Below are 17,944 nucleotides of genomic sequence, written 5' to 3'. Positions count from 1 at the left end.
CACAGCAGACGGGGCGATCGACCCCGAAGGTGGGCGCAGCCGAGGCTGCCCCAACCTCCCCGGCCACTTCCAGCGCTGGCAACAGCCAGCACAGTCAAATACCTCAGGGAGCCACATCGACCTCCGGGCTGGTGGGCGCAGGGGTCTTGCCCTCCAAGGCGGGACCCTCTCTGGTAACCTCTCGCTCTCAAGAGCACGTGTCCGGAGCCTCACTAGAGGCAATGTACACTACACCTGTCCTGAAGGTGCACCAAACGCCTAAGGAGCGGCGAGGCTCCCTCGAACGCTCCAGAAAGGGCAAGACCCCGGTTACAGGGCCTCGAAAGAGCTGTGTAATCTAATCTCTGAAATCTCTCTAATTAATACCTGTTTCCGTACACACAGTACTTATTTGTTTCCAATATGAATACACAGATAATTCAAGGGAACGTCAGAGGTCTCCTAACAAACCTTGATGATGTTCTAGAACTAATCCACAAACACAATCCAAAAGTACTGTGTTTACCGGAAACACACTTAAAAAACAAACACACAAACTTTCTCCAACAGTATATAACTTTTCGCAAAGATCGCGATGATGCCATCGCATCATCAGGCGGTGTTGCCATTGTCACTCATAGAAGCATAGCGTGTCAACCTTTACAACTACAAACGCTCCTTGAAGCAGTGGCGGTTCGAGTTGTCCTACTAAACAAACTCATCACCATTTGCTCGCTTTACATACCCCAGCATTACCAGCTAAACAAATATGAATTTCAGTCCATGATAGATCAAATGCCAGAACCTTAAGTTGTTCTTGGCGATTTCAATGCGCACAGCAGCCTATGGGGAGACTCTCGTACCGACGCGCGAGGTCGTCTCGTTGAACAATTCCTTTTTTCGTCCGGTGCGTGTCTGCTGAATAAGAAGACACCCACATATTATTCTCTCGCAAACAGAACATTTACTGCAGTAGACCTCAGCCTAGTTTCCCCTTGTATACTGCCTGAACTCGAATGGGAAGTTGCCAACAATCCTTACGGAAGCGACCACTTCCCCATACTGCTAAAAACACATAAAGAAAAAGAATGTCTACCACAGGCTCCGAGGTGGAAGATCGATACAGCCGACTGGGAGAAGTTCCGAAACTTAACTAGTATGTCATGGAATGACATGTCTTCTTTAGGAATTGATGCTGCTGTGCAGCATCTCACAGCCTTCACTATAGATGTTGCATCTAAATGCATATCAGAAGTAAATGGCTTGGCATGTAAACGGTGGGTGCCGTGGTGGAACGACGATTGTAGGATCGCTCGTACGAAACAAAACAAAGCGTGGGGGTTGCTACGCGCTTCTCCCACTGCAGACAATCTAGTCAACTTTAAGAAAGTAAAATCACAAGGCAGGAGAACCCGCTGACAGGCCAGAAGAGAAAGCTGGCGGAAGTATTTATCGAGCATTAACTCGTTTACAGACGAGGCCAAAGTCTGGAACAGGGTAAATAGAATTAGAGGGCGACAAACATATTCACTCCCACTGGTAAATACACAGGGCGATACACTGCAAGATCAGGCAGACTCACTTGCGGAGCACTTTCAGAGCGTGTCAAGTTCAAACAATTATTCGCAGTCTTTTCTAATATATAAACAAATAGAAGAACGTAAGCCATTAACAAGAAAAAGTCGAGAGAATAAGCCTTACAACCATCCTTTCAGTATTGCCGAATTGAGAGCTGTCTTGAGCGCATGCAAGACCTCCGCACCAGGATCTGATAGAATCATGTACGAAATGCTGAAAAACTTACCCAATGACACGCAAGTTACACTACTTACACTTTTCAACACTATCTGGGGCGCAGGGTACTTTCCAACCTCATGGAAAGAAGCCATTGTAGTCCCTGTTTTAAAACAAGGCAGAGATCCTTCCTCAGTGGCAAGCTACCGCCCGATAGCCCTCACAAGTTGCATGTGTAAGGTATTCGAAAAAATGATAAATCGGCGACTCATCCATTTCCTTGAACAGAACAAAATGCTTGATCCCTATCAGTGTGGCTTCCGAGAAGGGCGTTCCACAACCGACCATCTTGCACGTATTGAAGGAAATATCCGGGACGCATTTATACATAAACAGTTTTTCCTCTCGATATTTCTCGATATGGAAAAGGCGTATGACACAACGTGGCGATACGGGATCTTTCAAGACTTATCGCAAATGGGCATTAATGGTAATATGCTAAACGCAATAAAAAGCTACATGTCCAATCGCACCTTCCGAGTAAAAGTCGGCAATGTGCTGTCACGTCCTTTTACACAAGAAACTGGTGTACCCCAGGGTGGCGTGCTCAGTTGCACACTTTTTATTGTTAAGATGACAACACTTCGTGCTTCCTTACCACCGGCCATTTTGTATTCCGTCTATGTGGACGACATTCAAATAGGTTTCAAATCCTGTAACCTCGCAGTGTGCGAGAGACAGGTACAGCATGGTTTGAACAAGGTGTCAGGGTGGGCAGAGAAAAATGGATTTAAAATCAATCCTCAAAAGAGTTCTTGTGTTTTGTTTACAAGGAAGAGAGGCCTGGTTCCGGATCCTTGCTTAGAACTGTGTGGACAACAGATACCTGTAAACAAAGAGCACAAATTTCTAGGTGTTATACTGGACAATAGACTAACTTTCGTCCCGCACATTAAGCATCTTAAAGAAAAGTGTCTAAAAACAATGAACCTAATGAAACTTCTATCCCAGACTACGTGGGGTAGTGACAGCAAGTGCCTAATGAATCTCTATAAGAGGCTAATCCGGTCACGATTAGATTATGGTGCCGTGGTATATAACTCTGCCGCCTCGAGCGCGCTAAAGATGCTAGACCCTGTACACCATCTAGGTATCCGCTTATCCGCTTAGAACAAGCCTGGTTGAAAGCTTATATGCCCAATCAAATGAATGGTCTCTCCACCTACAGAGATCATACATCAGCTTTGCATATTTCCTTAAAGCGCGCTCTAATCCTGAACATCCATGTTTGATACCGTTACCGATATGACGTGCGCTACACTTTTCAGCAATCGTCCCTCCATAAGACAGCCTTTCTCGCTGTGTGTGAAGGAGCTTAGCAATGAAATGCATATCCCACTCCTCGAGCATCGCTTAATGCACCTGGCCAGGCTCTTACCTCCTTGGGAGTGGCAGGTGAGACAATGTGACATATCCTTTATAAAAGTTACAAAGCACGCTCCTGAGGCCGAAATCAGAATGCATCTCCTTGAACTTCAGTACAAACACTCCTGCGCAGAGTTCTACACAGACGCTTCGAAGTCCAATGCCGGGGTATCCTATGCAGCCGTCGGCCCATCCTTCTCGGAATCCGATGTACTGCATCCGGAAACAAGCATCTTTACGGCCGAGGCCTACGCAATACTCTCTGCTGTGAAGCATATAAGAAAATGAAAACTTCCAAAAGCAGCGATCTATACAGACTCTCTAAGCGTCGTGAAGGCCTTAATGTCACTCTACAAACATAAAAATCCGGTATTCAATGAACTGTATTCGGTATTGTGTAAAGCGTACTCATCTAACCAGAATGTCATAATATGTTGGGTCCCTAGACATAGGGGAATCGAAGGTAACGTTCTGGCGGACTATATCGCCACGTCAGTCGCATCGCAAGCTGTTAACCCTACCGTAGATGTGCCTGTCACAGATCTGAGGCCTTTATTACGAAATAAAGTGCGAAACCACTGGCAGTGCACCTGGGAGGCGCAAATAAATAACAAACTGCACGTTATAAAGCCACAGCTAGGTTTTTGGCCCTCCCCAACAAGATCTCGGCGAACAGATGTCCTATTCTGTCGCCTCAGAATAGGACACACATTCGGCACCCATAATTATCTGCTTACTGGAAGTGACCCTCAAACCTGTGGTAGATGCGGGGAGAGGCTGACCGTGCTCCACGTCCTTCTGGAGTGTCGGGAAGCCGAATTTGAGAGAATGTGACATTTTTCCTTAGCATACAGACAGCACAGTTCTCTTCATTCAGTAATGTTCCTCGGCCCAGAACTGCTTTTTAATACAGACACTGTCCTAGGTTTCCTGAGAGACGTGGTCGTGCATGTTATTAGCCCCATGCATTCGTAGCGCTTCCTCTCTTGAGAGAATGCCGCTGGGATAGTTGTAATGTATAGCACATGCCTCCAGGCCCTTGTGTTTCAAGGGCTCTAAGGAGGCAGTAGTGCTCTAGCATTTCTTATAATCTGATATATTTTACCTATCGTATCATTATTTTTAAATGCATATAAATGTTCCTAGTACAAGTCATACGTCATCGCCCTAATTTTATTATACAGATTTTACGCACTTTAGAGCGTATATTTTAAGGCCCCTTTAGAGCCACGTCACACCAACTTCATAGTAATCATAATTACACTGCAAACTCATTACAACAGACATGGCGCTCATTGGCCATACCTGGCCCTTGCGCCATAAAACCCCATACATCATCATCATCAACAAAACGTTTAAAGCCAGAACGACGTATGGCCATTTTCATGGCTACGCTGCCTTAATAACCATACGTGCAGCTCCCTAGACAGTAGTGCCAGAGTCGCTTTCAGTAATTTGGTAGAAAAATCTACGGTCATAATTAAAGTGCCATCTGGAAACCGTGATAGCAACTCGCCTGGTCCGTCGTCATGTCGTTATTCTTGCGCAGGACTTTTTCTATACGTACTCATACCGGATGCCCCCAGTAAGCTTCAATATTTCATGGGATAATACAACCATTACGTGACGGATCAGTCTCCCGTCAGTTGCATGATATAACTAGGTTTTTCTATTTATATATGGAAGAACAGCGTTCGAAGTATAGTACAATTTACGCAAGATAGGTAGCGCAAGTTCTGCAACAGCAGAGCCCTTATTGAAGGCAATATTATTATTGGACGTAAACGCACAGATATGCAATAGACGGGAAGGGAAATAAGCGATTGGACGAAACAGAAAAAAAGAGCTGTTAGTGCCTCCCTGTTTTAAAGATCTAGCCGATGCTGAAACACATGAAAGTAACGACGACAAAATTCGCGTAAGCCCCAACAAGATTCAAGATAGGGAAACAAATGAGAACAAAGTAAATTGTTAAGGTTTCTTCAGTCTGATAGCGTGCTGACACGTACAACGTGGATGACCTGTGGACATGCACTGTGTCACTGCGACTTTGTGTCTTTCGTGTTTGCAGCACGAACTTAATGCATACTCACACCAAAGGAAACAAGTAGATTAGCCGAGCTGGCGCTAAGTGCTCATCGAGTTTGCTTCTTTCTGTCTGTGTATGTATTAAGTTTGCGTTGCAAGTAGGATGCGAGGACCAGCAACGAAATAGCTCGCCTCAGCGTACTGACGATGTCGCTTCGTCAGTGATGCCTTTATAATGGCGTTTTTCAACAGGCTTCAACAATAGTGCCGCCGCCAATATAGTGAGGCCGGAGTTTCTCACAGAGTCCGCCTCGTCGAACGATTGTCCACACCTGGCCAGGCTGTCCGAAGGAGTACTACTTGCTACGAACTCGTAGCGTGGATCGTCGGTGTGTTTTGTGTCCTTGCTCCGCTGGCCGTTGAGCAGCCAGCCGTCTCGTGCGCGTTGAAGGAAGCCGTTAATCCTCGGGCTGACATCTTCATCTGTAATCTGCGGCAGCATGGAACCGAGTGCTATGGCGGTTTACTGCATGTGCACCATCTGTAACAGTACCAGCTGCCTCGTCTGCTGCTCGGTCCTGTTGTAGGGAAAAGTTACATGTGGCTGGCGTTCCAGAGATTGTGTTGGACGCCCACCTATGTAGCCAGCATGTCTGCGAGTATGTTGTGCAGACGCGCTGTCGGCTTGTTTGCTTCTGCTTGACACGTACTCAGCTGTACAATCAGGGCTATTGTTATTAGGCACAGTATTTTCTGTGGTTAGCTCCGGCTTCAACACTTTGGGCGTAGGTCCGTGATCAGTAAACTGGCCGAAGAGGATAGCTGCCCCCCCCCCCCCAAAAAAAAAAACCAGGCCAACAAAATTGTGCAACCGCTCGACAGTACATTTGTTTTAGCAAAGCGCGTGCGATCGTCAGTAGAGGCAGAGTCTATTCCCGGATGTTCACATCGGGAAAGGGCTGAAAGGAGCAAGCTGAATTCTGCATGGTGAAGCACCCTCTTCATTCTACTTTATTAGAACATAGAGACGATGATGACCCTGATAGCACCACTTCCCCATATTGCACTCAGTTTTCGACAGAGTTCGTGCTCCCACTGTGGTTAGCCCCGCGTGGCCAGCACGCAAGTGTCTCGCCTCTTATTGGAATAAAGTGCAAAGCAAGGGGGAAACTCTACTAAAACACCGAGCTTGCTGAGATTCATCAGTTATGAAAAAAAGGAAACGATAATTTATGATGGGTTCAGCGCACGCATCTTTGTAATGCAGCAAAGCATTCAGTGTATTCCAGTGAATCGAGTGAGAATTGGCACGCATATGCAGCGTAAGCAATATTTTATACGCATTTCATGATGGTGAATGTGCTTTAGACGAAGTGTCTACTGTATAGAACGCTGCTTTTTGGTCTCTGCGAATTTGAAGCAACTTTGTGGGAGACGCCGGTCTCTTGACTACGGTGATGGACGTGGAGCCACCTGGAGGGGTTCCTGGTCCTTCTACGTCAACAGCGGCCGCTCCGAGAAAGCGGTCCAGTCGCCCGAGTGACAGCGACCACGAGGACACTGTGATCTACTCAGCGACCAGTGATGAAACCTCGGATGACAGTGACTTCGTGTCCGTAGCGAAGCACAAAGCAAAGAGAAGACTCGTCAGGACATCTCCTTCCACAAGTAAGGCAACTGTGATCCCGACGCGAAAGCCATGAGACCTCACAATTTTAGTAGTGCCTGTGGTCCCTAGCTACAATCTAAACCGGATCGCCGCCAAGCCACATCTGTGTCACTCGAAGCACTTGTTCCGGGTCAGATCAAAGATGTAAGGATCAACGCCCGTAAGAACATCCTCGCTACGGATGTCACAAACCGCAGCGCGCTAGACATCCTGAGCAACTTTAAGGTGTTGGATTGCATCAACGTATGCTGCTACGACGTAGATAATTCCATAAGCGATGCTGACCTGTATATACTCATCAAGCCGGCGACAGACGGAATTGCCATATTGCAAGCCCGTCGCCTGGGAAACTCGCAGTGTGTGAAGTTAACTTTCAAAGGGGACAGCCTACCGTCACACGTCAAGGTCGGTCACTTCCGACACATAGTACGGCCTTTTGTGCCAAAAGCGCTTCAGTGCAGGAAGAGTCAAAGGATAGGGCACGTTAGTCCGGTTTGCACAAATGCTGCCGTGTGCTCACGATGCTCTGGGTCGCACAGCTCCGACGCCTGTCGTGCAGAAAACCAAAGGTGCGCCAGTTCTCAAGGATCTCACGATGCAACTTCAAAGAATTGCCCACATGGGAAAAATGAGGTGAAAGTCTTGAGGCAAACGGTCAGGGATGGTTCCTCGCACAGGGAGGCCGCCGCTAAGGTGCGACGTCGACGTTCACGTCGCCGGCGATCTAGGAAACCCGCTGCTATTGCTAGGACGCGTCGCGTCCACTGACAGTTCACAAACTTCCACGTACAACTAGCAATAGTAGCAATGAGGATCCTAAGCAGAAAGTCCCCAATATCATTGCCTCATGCGAGGAGTGGCCGCCGTTGCCACGGCTAGACCCACCAGCGGAGCGACAGGATGTAGCACGCTCGCCGAATCATGCTTCACCTTCTGGCAGCAACCAAGGCGACGACAAACAGGTTGTCACCATGATAAGGGCCCTTATGAGCACGCAGTGAGTATTACTGACCGCCATACACACTCCGGCGGCAAGAGGTGCACTTCAAATACTGGATGCCCTCAATGCGGTACTGTGGGGTCTTGAGAAGCACCATGGCTGCTTCTCTACACTTGTTCATTAAAGAGGTGAAGGAAGCGTCTATCTTCCAATGGAATGTCAGAGGCATTAAATCCCGCATTTCGGACTTTCGTGCGTTTCTTTTTAAGAACGAATTTCCAATATTCGTCATTTGTGAACCAAACATTGACAGCGCCATCCGTCTATCAGGATATGAAGCTTTCATGTCTGCCACCTGTAGCGACCGCAGCAAAGTCATCGTTTATATCAGATGTGATTTCACGTATGTTTTACACCCAGTGGCACCTGATGACGACAATCACTACGTATGTTTGACTATAAGATGTAAGAACGTCGCGCTCACGCTCGTAGGTGCCTACATTTCACCTTCGAGTCGATTTGACAACGCAAGACTAAGTGCAATTTTAACAGCGACACCTGGACCATGGATTATTACCGGCGACTACAATGTGCATCATCCGCGATGGGGAAGTTTAAAGATGGATTGTCGAAGAAGACGTGTACTATCCTTCGCGTCGGGCCACGAGCTCTACTGCCTAAGTGATGGCAGTGCCACTTTTCTGCGGGGATTGATATACAGCAGCTGCCTGTACTTAACTTTTGTTTCAAGATGCCTCAGTGCCAATGTGAAATGGTTTACGGACAACGAAACGCATGGTAGTGACCACGTTCCAATATATATTAAAATCGACGGCATACGCAAGTCACACTCTACCACAGTTCTTCATCACATCGACTGGCCTATAATACACGTTGCTCATGGAGAAGAAATGCCAAGGGATACAGGACTGTCTACCTGGCAACATCGAGATGCTAATTAACGCCGCTGCTCAAGAAGCCACAAGAGCTTTTCGGCCTATTCCTAAGCTTTATGAATTCGAAGCAGAATTGGAGCGGCTTCGAGCAATCCGCCGTCGCGCGGAACGAAGGTACAGACGCACCACGTCCATCTACGGCCTAAGGGAGGCGAGACGCACACAGATGATCCAGCGTGGTATCAACTTCCTGCAGTCTCTCAGACGGAAAACCGTCTGTAATTCCCTTGATCCGCAAAAACCCCTGTCACATATATGGAAAACGGTGCGTGGTCTTCGAACGTCACCGAAACAACGCCACACCTTTAAATGCCTGGCTCTCTACCAAAATCGCATAGAGATCGACGCAGCGGAGGACTTCTGTTTCAAGGTTGCTGGTCTACCGCCATCGTTCGCTAGACGAGATCCCTATGATGTTCCAATCTCGCGGGATTCTCGTATGGACAATCTGTTTTCCATCAAAGAGTTGCAGGCGGCGTTGGCAGCGGGCAAACATTCCTCATCGCCAGGGTCTGACGGGGTGACATAAGCAGCTCTTGGAAACCTCGGTCAAACAGCCCGGCATGCTCTTCTAGACGTTTACAATAATTCATGGCGTGAAGGAGTGGTCCCTGCTGCATGGAAGTCCAGCCGCCTTGTGCCTCTGCTTAAACCAGGTAAATCCCCCTAGACTTGGCGTCTTATCGTCCCATTGCTCTGGCCAGTTGTCTAGGAAAAGTGATGGAGAAGATGGTGCTGACGCCTCTAGAGTGGTATCTAGAACACTGCAAGTTATACCGTAACGCTATGTCAGGCTTTCGACGCGGACACTCCTCTGTAGACAATGTCATATATCTTGTCTCGTCAGTTCAGCACGAAAAAAGCTTAAGGAGGTTGTCAGTGGTGATTTCCCTGGATGTTAAAGGCACTTATGACAACGTAACCCATCGAGCCATCCTGGACGTCTTGGGCGATGTCGGTTTTTCGATGGATATTCAGCTTCTTGAAGGACAGGTCATTCTTTGTGCAAACAGAGGATGGTGCGTCATCACAACACAACACCTACCGTGGTGTACCACAAGGCGGATTCTTGAGCCCCACCCTATTTAACCTCGTGCTCATCGACCTCGTTCATACCCTTCCGAAATCCGTCCATGTGTCGATCTATGCAGACAATATGTGAATTTGGGCATCAGGAGCGACGTGTCCCCAGGTGGCCAGATTTCAAAAAGCGGCCACACTAACATCAAGTTATCTTCGAGCGCGAGGTCTGGAGGTGTCCTCCGAGAAGTGCTCTATGATCGCTTTCACGCGCAAAGCAATGAAACCATACGTTGTCAGAATTAATAGACAGCCGATTGCCTACAAGAAGACGCACCGCTTTCTAGGAGTGCTAATAGATCGAGACCTCTCCTGGAGCCCTCATATCTCCCAGCTAAAAAGAAAACTAGTCATGATAACCCACGTTCTCAGATTTCTTGCGGGAAAGTCATGGGGTGCGTCTGTGAGTGCGATGCGCCAACTCTATAACGCACTGTTCCTCGGTCTCCTGTGCTTATAGCTTACCTGTACTGGGTGGGACCAGTAAGACCAGCCTCCGTGCCCTCCAGTGTGTACAAGCTCAAGCTCTGCAAATCTGCCTTCGTCTTCCCAGATGTGCATCCTCGGAAGCAACAATAGCCATGGCGCATGACCACCCCATCAACACGTATCTTCAAGTCGACGCTTTAAGGATGCATATCAGGCACTTCGCCAGACTTGCATCACATCATCTCGGCTCCCTTTCTGCCGCTCGACCTCGTTCAGCGTTTAGCAGGATTACTGCCGCCAACCATGGAACTTTACCGTCAGGCTTCACGCCTGCAGCACGACCATCCCTAGCGCTGTGGTGCCTCCATACACTGCAGGCTCTTCTTGTTATTCCCGGTATAAAAAAAAAACGGACATGTCATTTTTCGTCCTCAAACAAACCGTGCTTTCATTCCTACATAACAAGCACAAAGAACGCATCCACGTTTACACGGACGGTTCTGTCTCCTCTAAATGTTCAGCTGGAGCAGATAAAATTCCCGCAGAGTCTGTCACCCTCAAGTTCAAGACGTCTCACATTACATCACCGACGCCTGCAGAACTCGCAGCTATCCGAGCTGCTCTGGAGTTTATTGGTCGCAAATCATCACATTCATGGTCCATCTTATGTGACTCGAAGGCAGCTCTCCATTGTCTGATGTCCCCTTTCATCCACGGACCAAATGTGCAACTAATCGCCGACATCCGACTACTCCACCATCATGCAATCAACAAGGGGCACGACATCAACCACCAGTGGATACCGGGTCCCTGCGGAATTTCGAGAAATCAGAGTGCGGATGACACCGCCCGATCGGCCCACGATGGTGCCCATGTTATACCAATACCACTCTCACGAAGAGATGCAGCCACATGTCTTCGCTCCCTCGCCCGCGAGCTTACGCAAGTCTGTGGAACACCAGTGAATTCACGAACGCACGTCTCCACAGATTGGATCCATGTCTGCAACTCCGTCTACCACCAGGGTTACCACGAGCGGAAGCAACACTTCTGTGCCACCTGTGGCTCGGTGTGGCATTCACGAACTCCTATTCATTCCTCATTGGAATGGCCGACAGCCCTACTTGCGACACCTGCGGCTGCGAGGAGACGATTGCGCACCTCCTTTGTGATAGTCCCAGATACAAAGTGCCAAGAAGAGTGCTCGTTACCGCGCTCGAAAAACTGGGCAATCGCCCCTTTACGGAGGAAAACGCTCTAGGGCACTGGTCAAGACGGGCTTCGGCACTCAAGGCCTTAAGGGCTTTGCTGAAGTATTTAAGGACATGCGAATTGTGCGACCGTCTTTGAGTGTTGTAGCGCGTAGTACTGCGTTACTGTGTGAATTTTCCGGTTTCCTTTATTTTTTCCCCGTCTTCTTTCTCCTGTAATTCCTTTTACTCCTGTCCCCAGCACAGGGTAGCCAGCCGGTTTTTCACTGGCTAACCTCCCTGTCTTTCCTACCCTTTGTCTCCCCCCCTTCTCCAGAATACTTATAAGTACTGCAGAGAAATAATGTAGCAAGCGAAAAGAAACATAGTACCGGCAGGCGGAGGCCTCAGGTGCGCACCTAAGATAATAATGAAGGCTACAACCAAGTCAAGTTGTGTTTCCAGATTTTATAATAACATTTCGCTTACGCTTTGTACGCGCGCAAATTCTCACTTCGCTTCGCTGCAAGACACTGCACGCTTCAGAGTGGACACCTCAGGTGCGAACCTGAGATAATAGCAAAGGCCAGACCGTGTCTTGCTTATACTGCGTATTCGAGCGAATTCTCACTCGCTTCTCTGCAATACACTGAGTGCTTCGCGGCATTACATTTGTCGTGCGTTGAAACCATCATAAATTACCGTTTTGCTTTCTTTAATAACTGAAGAATTGCAGGAAGGTCGGTATTTTAGTAGAGTTTCTCCTTGGTCTACGGCTTATTCCATTAAGCGGCGCGAGACAATTGCATGTTGGCCACGCGCTTTTCCTTCACACATAGCGGTTACAAGAAAATCATATCCCACGAAGAATCGGGCGTCACAGCTAAGCCGCACGCGCGGCAGCAAGAAAGCACTTTTGGTTTGAAGCACGCTTTGAAGACTTATGGACGCACACCTACAAATATATGCGCGCTTCTCATTCTGCGTGGCATGGACTCAGTCACTCTGTGCGAAGTCGAATTATTTTGGACAAGTGTGCGCTCCGCCTAACCTATGCGCCGTTATGTCTTACCTGGTCATACTAGCGTTCTCGAATATATGCTCTTTGAACTGCAAAACTTACCGAGTCGTCGTTATTGCTGTTGCATCAATACATGACCCCAATATCATGCCGCCGTCCTCTTCCTTTTGGCTGGCGTGTGTCCGCTTTACGCATGAATGATTTTCAGCGTCGTTCAAAACGGAGCGACGCGGCTTTCGGCAGCGAGGCGCAGTGTTGTCACAGGCCTGCACAGAACCCTTGCGTAACGTTGCGCAGGCGCTTCTTGAAACATTTCAAGTTGCTTTACGTGCCTCAGATACACCACATTGAAAGTGATGCGCGCTCCTATCACCGAATGGGCGTGAGTTCCCACTGCTGCATCATAGAGCTGTATCAAGTGCACCGGAGCGGCAGCTCAGCGTCGGAGCGTAAGCAAACTTAAATCTAAGAGGCAACGTCGGAGGCCGCATCCCTGGGTGCCGCCATGCTAGCGGAAGTGGCCTGTGCCACGAGCCAATAGGCGCGCCCCTCTGACCCTCCCTCCCCCTCCCCCCCCGGCGCCTACGGGATATGTTTTCCGTATACGCTTCCGGGACAGCCGCTCTTCCATCTGTGCTGACAAGGCGACGAGCAGATGGCAGAGCGAAGTCGACTTTGTCAACAACTCGAAGCAAAGGCTAGAGTTTGACGTAATAGTTCTGCGGAAACCCACAACGTGGAGAGAAGTAATTTATTAAGGAAAAATGAGACATCCACCCAATCGTACCAATTGCTGCAAAGGATCACATAGAGGCTCCTCGAATAAAAAGCCTCGAAGTTGAAGAAAAACTTGTTCTAGATTAGATTAGATTGTACGGTGGTACGTGCCAAAACCACTTTCTGATTAACCACTTTCGCATGGTTAGCTAAGATTGTAGAGCGGCTGTCCTGGAAAGGTGGTGGCCCCAGGTTAGAGTCCCGGACCAGAAAGAATTTTTCTTAAAATACGTGGCTTTGCTTTAAAAAGAAACCGTATGGGTTTCTTTTGTCGCAATTGCTACGATTGAGTAGATGTCTCATTTTCCCTTAATAAATTGCTTATCTCCACCTTGCAGGTTTCCGCAGAATCATTACGTCTTATCTATATGACTTGGTCTAGAGTGCTTCATTCACTGCTGTAACTCAGTCTTGGCGAATTGCGTTTTCGCTTCCAGGTGTTTCTTCACTCATATGCTTGTCTGCCATCGCCTCTATAGATTGCTCGACAAGTTGTAGCCATGATAAGCACAATTGGCAGACTTCTGTCCCTTTAGTCTTGTATCTGTTTCTTTTCCTTTGGTAAAATAGCCTTCGTTTCGTTCCATCAGACGATTATGCGCACACATGCGGGCACTACATTGTAGCTCGTACTCTTCGACTTGCATTCAGTCTAAATATTTAATCCGGCAGACTGTCTTCAGGTTCACTAGATGCTTCCCCTTTTCCAAATATAGGAACCTTTTGTTTCAGTGCTGCGAATTGTAGCTGCGATCTTGACATCAGTGTAGCGGACTCTCATTGCTGCCATTATAAAAATGTGAATGGGAAGTCGTTCTATTATTTGAAGTTCCTCAGGGATCATTATTTCTCGGATAATCTTTTCTGCTGTGCGAACGCTAAATTCCGTCTTTCCAACTTCTTGAAAGCTTATTCGCGAGGTCGAATCGTCCAGGGACATATGCAGGCTTCTCTTGAGGAGGAAGCCGCATTGGCTAGATGATGGAGACATAGATGGACAGTGCCTTGTTTCTTGCAGTTCCGCCACAATGTGATTTTTATTGATTTCATGCGAGTCCGTCAAAACTCTTGCCTGACTGCGATAGTAAATCCAGTTGCGAATTTCGCTTGAATTATTCTGTGATGGTAACTTTCAGCTTCTCTAATTTCTGCTTCCAATCAGTCGATATCTGCAGTACCTCTACTTCCTTACCAATTTCCCTGAGCACATGAAACTGCTCTATCAAAGTGCAATGTAGGTACTGCTGCTCACTTATTGGTAGGAACTCCACATGCAAAACGCCTTCGTTGTTTGCGAAGATATCCATAGTGGCCTTATGTACGAGGCGCCTGCCTCTCAGGTAGCGCCTACAAGATCCGATTCAATGCAGAAATTGCAAATAATCACTAGTCGACTGCGTCACAATGTCAGGTAGACGTTCCGGTGTACTCAGATATGAATATTTTATAGGAAGAAGTTTCAGGAGTTGTGCAGCATGACGTTCGTCCAGATCTGGGTCTCGGGTATAGCTACACGTTGCACACCAGCTTGACTCCTCGGTGTATTCAGGCTACTCCTCGTGGTATCAGTGCGGTCGCGAAAACCTAAAGACTAGCCGATCTCACCTCTGAAGGTCCTCTCTCCCGTGTTTCACGGCACCGAAATGTAGACAAGACGAGCCCCGTGGTGAAGCCTTCCAGTACAATGCGATTTATATGAATGCACAGATGACGACGATGATCATAATGCTGTTCAATATTAAATGTTGAAGACAACGACGTGGTCTAATTCGTGGGCGCTAGTACAAGACTTCCTGGCTTATACTAAGGGCCATTTCTAACGCTCCTTGACTGTTCCCAGCGCAATAAATCCCATTTTTCCGTCCTTCTACAGCGAAGGCTCTTTTGTTCCACATCTGATGACACAACTTTCTCTGTCTTCTACTCAATTTTCAACCGAAACATCTATCTGAAGAGGGTAAAAGAAATGTAGTGCTTTCCATTCATCGGGTTTGGAGTGCGTCCCATCTTTCGTTGAAGTGGCAAGTTCTGATGTGGCGTGTGGTTATCTTCAGGGAACTGGGGTTGGCGGAGCCTATCTTAAATGCCTTGGACTGTGTGAGCAAATTTAAAGTGTCCTGTAGCAGGCAGCTCGGGGAAATTTGCCAGAATTTCTTGACGGACTGTTTGCGGCACATCATAGAGTCGCTGTATTATGTTTGGTTGATCAGCTGCGAAGAGCCTTGCACGTAAGAAAAAATAATGCCAACCCAAGCCCTATTGACCCAGCCCTACCGTTGCCGTTGGAGCCGGGTCACACCACTCGCCTCATAGATCTGTGCGGATGTGCTGCTCAATTACTGGCGCTTGTTTATGTGAAGTCTTTTTTTTTCTAGCTTCCCTGGGTTTCATACGCCACATGTCTTGTCGAAGAAGCTGAGCCGATAGCGGTGACTGTGGGATGAAATGTGGTGACTTGGTGGGCTGATTTTCGCACCATTACTTTATGTGCGCAAAGGCTTTAATATGGCTTGCAACAGGGACCAATGGTAAAAACAGTTGAATCAGAACGTGGATCGGCCGATGCTGATAACACTATGGAATTAGAGCCGCTCTGGTAAATCCTGTCAACCTAGCTTCTTTGCCGTTTATCCCTGGTTTGGTGTCTGCGTGCCACCAAATAGACCTAGCCGCGGTGTCTGTCACAGCTCACAGGGAAAGGACGATGAACAGCTGCGACAATAATGCGGAGCAAATAGGATAAATGCTGTTAATTTAGCTTAATGCTACACTATTCGGCCCTTAGAAGCATTAAAATTGGTGCGCCGCGTCATGCATGTGCAAGACGTCAAGTTGTGATGACACTTGATTAAATGAGGGAATTCTTGGTCAGAAAATAAGAGTTCACATGGGTCCACAGAATGTTCAAGGCTGCAGGTAACGTTTCCTTTCTGTACACCGTTAATTATTGCCCATTTATCAGTTTCACGATGCATCATCCCAAGTGATAAAGTCAACGAAGAGCTCACTTAATAATTGCGGCTTCGATGAAAATTTGTGCAAGGATTTGCGCCTTAGCATTGCTATTTGTAGCTCAGTCTGCGATAAATTATGCCCGCTTTCCAGTAAAACGTAAAACACTATTGAAAATTTGCCCGCTGCTGGGTATGGCGGAATCCATCACCCACCATCATGGTGGGTTATGGTGATGGGTGGAATGGTCGGAGACGGGTGGCACGATGGGTGTCGGTTGGCACGGTGGGTACTGGGCGGCACGGTGAATGACGGGCGGGTGAGTGACGGGTGGCATGTTGGATATGATCGTGGATAGAGCACGTCAAAGGCAAGTTGTGTGATGAATTGAAGGAGTAGCCCTTGCACTTGGGAAGCTCATGACGGGCTATCTTCATGGGATCTTGAGTCACGTGAATTGCACAGTCTGTTCCACATGTGGCTGTTTTCATGCCATAAAGAATCAATGTAAAGCCCCACATGCTAAGTTGCATATCAGCACACTTTATTGAAAAAGAAAATTCACTGGACCTATCCTGTATTTAGTTTCGCACTCGCTTGCCCTTGTGACCTGCTTCTGTAAAAAAGCTCCGAAGGTTATTCCGCACAGAAACAATTCAGTTCTCCGGAGGTGGTGCTGGTGGCCCCATTGGATGGTCACCTATGTATTTCTCCAGGCAGTCTAAAACAAGTTTGCGATAAATATAGAGATAAATTGTTTTTGTAATGATTTGTAGCAAGAAGTGAATGAAGGAAATCTGCTGCGATCACTTCAAGCAAAAGATCAATTCAGCAAGAGTTTCAGATAATGAAATGTAGCAAATATTACACACAAACATATGATACCCAGCCCGCAAGTCAGAGCAGCTTTATTTGCAGTGAGAATTCATATTACATGCATCACATTGTTTTGCACGTGTACGTGGGATTTCTGTAGGTCTTTTTTGCCAAAGCCATGCCTCTTGTCATTGGGATGTTTGCTTGAGTCACATGGCAGGTGCACTCAAAGCCTCATGGGGCAAATCTTTGGCTTCCGATTTTGCATAATTTGTCTGCTCTTCGACTGAATGCATTTTGTATTCGACTGGAATGTTTTCACCTTGATTAGTGACAACAGCCAAGCATAGAAATCTTTGTGTCCTGAGAAAGTAAGAGTGAGGTGTACAGACAGCTTACCCTCGTAGACGAGTAAACCTCCATTTCTTAAAGGCTACCCTTATTTTGCATTTCCTGGCCTAAGCACCTTGTGGTTAAAACCAAACGCGCAAGCCTGTAGCACTTCAATGTGCACTGGCTTCGCAAGGAAATGACGTTGTGACGTTGTACTCCCACGCGAACGGTGCATCTCACGTGAAAGCAATGTGCTAGACAACTTGGGACATGCAGCTTTCTGTCCGCACTAGCTTGCACAGTAACCACCACTACAGCTCCTGTTTCTTGAAAACGCTCGAACTTTGCTCTGTTGTGGCAATGGTTCAACGTGTACCACAAACAGTGTTATCCCACGTTAGAGGGCATGTACACACTGTCCGCAGCGCAACAATTAGTTCCGCCCACGTGAGCTATGATGGACGCCACCAAGCAATTTCCTCATAAAACTAATCATTGTTTAGCGGATTGGAAATTTCGATGGTTGAAATTAAGAGCCGTTTTTATGTACTCATGCTTCGTCGGAACTATCTTGTGCCATTGGACTAACGGAAACTTTTTATATATTTCATTTAT

General features: G+C 47.5%; 1 protein-coding gene across 2 annotated transcripts in view; it reads left to right on the top strand.

Annotated features, from left to right (window-relative positions):
- The window catches only part of LOC126524079 (carboxypeptidase Q-like), an 87,061-nt gene that overhangs the window by 31,764 nt on the left and 37,353 nt on the right, over window positions 1–17,944 (top strand). The window lies entirely within an intron of this gene.

The sequence above is a fragment of the Dermacentor andersoni genome, chromosome 3 (genome assembly GCF_023375885.2).
Source record: "Dermacentor andersoni chromosome 3, qqDerAnde1_hic_scaffold, whole genome shotgun sequence".
NCBI classification, from domain to species: Eukaryota; Metazoa; Arthropoda; class Arachnida; order Ixodida; family Ixodidae; genus Dermacentor; species Dermacentor andersoni.
This window is presented reverse-complemented; position numbering and strand designations above follow the sequence as displayed.